This window comes from Medicago sativa, chromosome 7 (assembly GCF_051527215.1).
Source record: "Medicago sativa cultivar Bolivia chromosome 7, Bolivia_mono, whole genome shotgun sequence".
NCBI classification, from domain to species: Eukaryota; Viridiplantae; Streptophyta; class Magnoliopsida; order Fabales; family Fabaceae; genus Medicago; species Medicago sativa.
The window spans coordinates 85795495-85801397 of NC_140755.1; positions in this window are offsets into that span (position 1 = coordinate 85795495).

A 5903-nucleotide genomic window follows, 5' to 3' on the forward strand; every position below is an offset into this window, starting at 1 on the left:
TAAACTACGAAGGCAGCAAGAAGGTCAAAGAAGCTAAAGCTCTCATGCTTGTACATCAGTACGAGTTATTCAAGATGGAGGATGATGAAACTATTGAGGAGATGTACTCAAGGTTTCAAACCTTAGTCTCTGGGCTACAAATTCTAAAGAAGAGCTATCTTGCTTCTGACCATGTGAACAAGATACTCAGAAGCTTGCCTGCAAGATGGAGACCAAAGGTGACTGCCATTGAGGAAGCTAAAGATTTAAACACTTTAAGTGTCGAAGATCTTGTTAGTTCTCTCAAAGTTCATGAGTTAAGTCTTAATGAACATGAGTCTACTAAGAAGAGTAAATCAATAGCTCTTCCATCCAAAGGCAAGTCATCAAAAGCTTTCAAAGTGGTTGAATCTGAAGAGGAAGAACAATCAAGTTCAGATTCTGAATCAGATGCTGCTGAAATGGTCATGCTCTCAAACAGACTTCAGTATCTGGCCAAGAAGAACAGAAAGTTTCTAACCAGAAGGAGCAACTCCAGAAGCTCAAGGAAAGAAGATCAGAAGGGATGCTTTAATTGTAAGAAGCCTGGACACTTCATTGCTGAATGCCCTGATCTTCAAAAGGAGAAATCTAAGGACAAGTCAAAGAAGTCAACATTCAAACCAAGAAAATTCAAGAAGCAAATCAAGCAGAGTTTAATGGCAACCTGGGATGATTTAGGAAGTGAATCTAGATCTGATAAAGAGGAAGTTGATGAAGATGCAAAGGTAGCAGTTGGGTTAGTTGCCACAGCAACTTCAGAAGCTAGATCAGAATCAGATTCTGAAGATGAAAATGAGGTATATTCTAAGATTCCCATAGATGAACTTGTTGAGTCACTTAAAGAACTTCTTACACATTTTGAAGTAAGAACCAATGAGTTGAAGGATTTAAAAGAAAAATATGCTGATTTAGTAAAACAGCAAAAATCAAATCTATTGGATCTGAAAGCTTCTGAACAAGGACTTAGGGACTTTGACTTCATGTGTAAAACTTATGAAGATCAGCTCAGGTTCTTATGTCAGAAGCTACATGAAAAGTGTAATGAAAAACCTTTAAGCAACCATGAAATTGCTCTTGAAGATTTTATCATATCTGCCATTGACAGAAGTAGAGTGGCTTCTATGATCTATAGCATTTACAGAAACAATGGCAAAGGGATTGGTTTTTTAGGAGGGAAACCAAATGAAATCAGTCTCAAAGCATGTTGTGAATGCATCAAGGAAGGATTGAAAACCTTTGTACCTGAAGGTGATGAGTTGGAAACTGTTGTTCAATCAGAACCTGAAGCTTTTAGCTCTAAGGCTAAGATCATCTCAAAGCCAAAGAACTCTAAGCCAAAGGCTATGATCAAATCTGATTCTAAGACTTCAAATATCAGGATCCTGAAAAGATCAGAACCTGTTCCTCAGAGTCTGGTGAAACCAAAATCTGAGGTACTGAAGTCCAAGTTTCAGAAGAAGACAGTTACTGCTTCTAAAGTAGCAAAACCTAAGGTGATGGTTAATCAGAAGCAATTCAACTCACATCACAAGGTACAGGAAGTGAAGAGTAAAGCCTCAAGTACTAACCATTCAGGACCCATAGAACAATGGATACCCAAATCTGAAAATGTCAATGATGCAGGTATGTCTAAGAGCAGTGCCAAAGCAAAGATCATGGTACCTAGACAGCGGTTGCTCAAGACACATGACAGGAGAAAAGTCCAGCTTCCTCAGCCTAACAATGAAGGAAGGAGGAAGTGTGAAATTTGGAGGCAACCAATCTGGCAAGATCATAGGTACATGAACTATTGGTAATTCCTCTACCTCAATTAATAATGTATGGTTGGTAAATGATCTTGAACATAACCTTTTGATCATTAGTCAATTTTGTGATAATGGTTATGATGTGCTTTTTGAGAAAACCAACTGTACTGTAATCAACAAGGAAGACAAATCCATTGTGTTCAAGGGAAAGAGAGTTGACAATGTCTACAAAATCAATTTTTCTGAACTGGCTGATCAGAAGGTGATTTGCCTTCTATCAGTGAATGATAAGAAATGGATGTGGCACAAAAGGTTGGGACATGCTAACTGGAGATTAATCTCTAAGCTTAGTAAGTTACAACTTGTCAAAGGCCTACTAGACATTGACTATCATTCAGATGCACTCTGTGGTGCATGTCAGAGAGGGAAATTGTGAAATCATCTTTTAAAACCAAAGACATTGTTTCAACCTCCAGACCCTTAGAACTACTCCATATTGATTTATTTGGACCAGTAAGTATTGCCTCCTTATATGGAAGTAAATATGGATTAGCCATTGTTGATGATTATAGCAGATTGACTTGGGTGAAATTCCTGAAGAGTAAGGATCATGTATATGATGTATTCAGTAACTTCTGCACACTAATTCAAACTGAAAAAGAGTCAACGATTTTGAAAATCAGAAGTGATCATGGTGGAGAATTTGAAAACGAGCCATTTGAAGCTTTTTGTGAAAAACATGGAATTATCCATGAATTCTCTTCTCCTAGAACTCCATAACAAAATGGGGTTGTAGAGAGAAAGAATAGAACTTTACAAGAAATGGTCAGAACCATGATCCATGAAAACAATTTGGCAAAACATTTTTGGGCAGAAGCAGTGAATACAACATGTTATGTCCAGAACAGGATCTATATTAGACCTATTTTGGAGAAAACAGCATATGAACTCTTTAAAGGAAGAAAACCCAATATCTCTTACTTTCATCAATTTGGATGTACATGTTACATTCTAAATAACAAGCTCTACCTAAAGAAATTTGATGTCAAGGCCCAAAGAGGAATCTTCTTAGGTTAATCTGAAAGGTCAAAGGCATACAGAGTGTATAATTCAGAGACACTATGTGTTGAAGAATCTATGCACGTTAAATTTGATGACAAAGAGCTTGAAGATAAAACTTCAAAGCAAGGTGAAATTTTTGCAGAGATACAGGTTCCTAAGTTACTCCAGAACCTGATCAGATAGCTGAATCTGAAGATAGTCCAGAAGCTGAACCCACATCAGAAGCGCAAGATGAAGCTGCTTCTGATGAAGCACAAGATTGCTCACATCAAGCAGATCCTCCCAGAAACACATTCAAGCACAAGTCTTCACATCCTGAGGAATTAATCATTGGAAACAAAGATAGTCCAAGAAGAACAAGATCATACTTCAGACAAGAAGAGTTAATGATTGGACTGATCTCAATGATTGAACCTACAACAGTTGATGAAGCACTTTCAGATGATAGATGGATCTTAGCTATGCAAGAAGAGTTGAATCAATTTCATAGAAATGATGTGTGGGATCTGGTACCCAAACCTCAGCACAAGAACATTATTGGAAGAAAATGGGTATTCAGAAATAAGTTGAATGAGCAAGGAGAAGTAACAAGAAACAAAGCAAGACTTGTTGCACAAGGGTATAGTCAACAAGAAGGCATTGATTACACTGAAACATTTGCTCTAGTTGCAAGATTGGAAGCAATCAGGTTACTTCTTTCCTATGCAGTTAATCATGGCATAATATTATATCAAATGGATGCCAAGAGTGCATTTCTTAATGGTGTCATAGAAGAAGAAGTGTGTGTCAAGCAACCTCATGGATTTGAGGATATTAAATATCATGACCATGTTTTTAAACTGAAGAAATCACTATACGGCTTGAAACAAGCTCCCAGAGCTTGGTATGATAGACTAAGTAATTTCTTAATCAAAAATGATTTTTAAAAGAGGACAGGTTGATACAACACTCTTCAGAAGGACCCTTGGGAAAGATATTCTTGTTGTGCAGATATATGTTGATGATATAATATTTGGTTCTACTAATGCATCTCTTTGCAAGGAATTTTCTAAGTTAATGCAGGATGAATTTGAAATGAGCATGATGGGAGAGCTGAAGTTCTTCCTTGGCATTCAAATTAATCAATGCAAAGATGAGGTCTATGTTCATCAATCAAAATATACAAAGGAGCTTCTGAAGAAGTTTAAGCTTGAAGATTGTAAAGTGATGAACACTCCAATGCACCCTACGTGCACCTTAAGCAAAGAAGATGAAGGAGCTAAAGTAGATCAGAAGCTGTACAGAGGTATGATTGGTTCTTTGTTATACCTCGCTGCATCTAGGCCAGATATTTTATTCAGTGTATGCTTGTGTGCAAGATTCCAATCAGATCCTAGAGAATCTCATATGACTGATGTCAAGAGAATATTCAGGTATTTGAAAGGAACAACTAATCTTGGACTCCTTTATAGGAAATCCTCAGATTATAAGCTAATTGGATTCTGTGATGCTGATTATGCTGGTGATAGGATTGAAAGAAAGTCAACCAGTGGCAATTGTCAATTTCTGGGTGATAATCTTATATCCTGGGCTAGCAAAAGACAAACAACTATTGCTATGTCTACAGCAGAAGCAGAATACATTTCAGATGCAAGTTGTTGTACACAACTACTTTGGATGAAACATCAGTTGGAAGGCTATCAGATAATTGCTAACAATATTCCCATTTATTGTGATAATACTACTGCTATTTGTTTGTCTAAAAATCCAATTTTGCATTCAAGAGCTAAGCATATTGAAATCAAACACCATTTTATCAGAGATTATGTTCAAAAAGGAATTTTAGATATACAATTCATTGATACTGAGAATCAATGGGCTGATATATTTATTAAGCCTTTAACTGTTGAAAGGTTTGATTTTATAAAGAAAAATTTGAACATGCACTTTGTGTCTGATTAAACATTTGCTTGCTCCTGAATAGGATTTTAGTTTCTGAAGTTAGTTCAGAAGCAGCAGTCCATCAGAAGCTCTTTATTGAGGTTCTGAGGAAAATTCGCTTCTGATGATGACGTCAGCATTTGAAGTCCAGAAGCTGGATTTTATGCTTCTGAATAGTAGAGTTAGTGGAAACGTTGGGAGTTACTTTCTATAGTAACTTCTGGCCCACTAACTTGGTAGTTACTCTGAAAGTTTCTGACGTGGCCTGTCTGTATTGGTGTATAACTAAAAAGGGTAATGATGATTTAATAGCTTTGAAAAGTACTTTCACGCGCCCCCAATTTGTCATTAATGTTATGTTTATTTGTCTCTTTTGAATTGCAATCGTTTTTACTCTTAACACTTTGTCAATTCAGACACTACTCACTCACAACAAACACATTTGCTTTCAAACCTGTACTTATGAAGTAAGCGCATTCTCTCAACCCTAGAACCCTAAAATCATCATCTTCTTCAATCTTCACTATGGCATCATCAAGCTCAAAAGTTTCAGAATCTACTTCAAGCATGCAAGGAGCATCAGGATCTGGGTCAGTTTACAAAGAAAAGACTATGACTATTCCTCACGACTCTCTGATCGTCCAGATAGAATCACCAGTGGACTTCGCTTCACTCAAAAAGTACGATGTGGACATGAAAGGTTTGGTAGATACTCAGAAGCTATCTGAGTACTTCAAGATGCTGAATGGGCCAACTTATGTGAACTTGGTCAAAGACTTCTGGTTAAGGGCTGAGGTCTTCAATGGAAAGCCTGCGAAGATCGTAGGTAAACAAGTTGGGTCGAAGAAGGGAATGATGATGGTGGAAAAGAATCCTACTTCCTTCAGTAGCTTAGAAATAAGGTCTGAAGTGATGGGCATTCCTATAACCATCACTGAGGATGTTATAGCTAAAGCATGCAGAGTGGATGCTGAAGGCAGATTCCAAGAAATAGTGAAGAAGGATGATATCCTGCTGCAAAGCTACTACAACGTGCTTTTGGATGGAAACTCAGATGCCAAGCCTTCAGAAATGGAAATTCACAACAGGATGTTGGTGAAATTCTGCACTGATTGCTTCTTTCAAAGAGCAGGAGGGTCTGATCAACCCAACAAC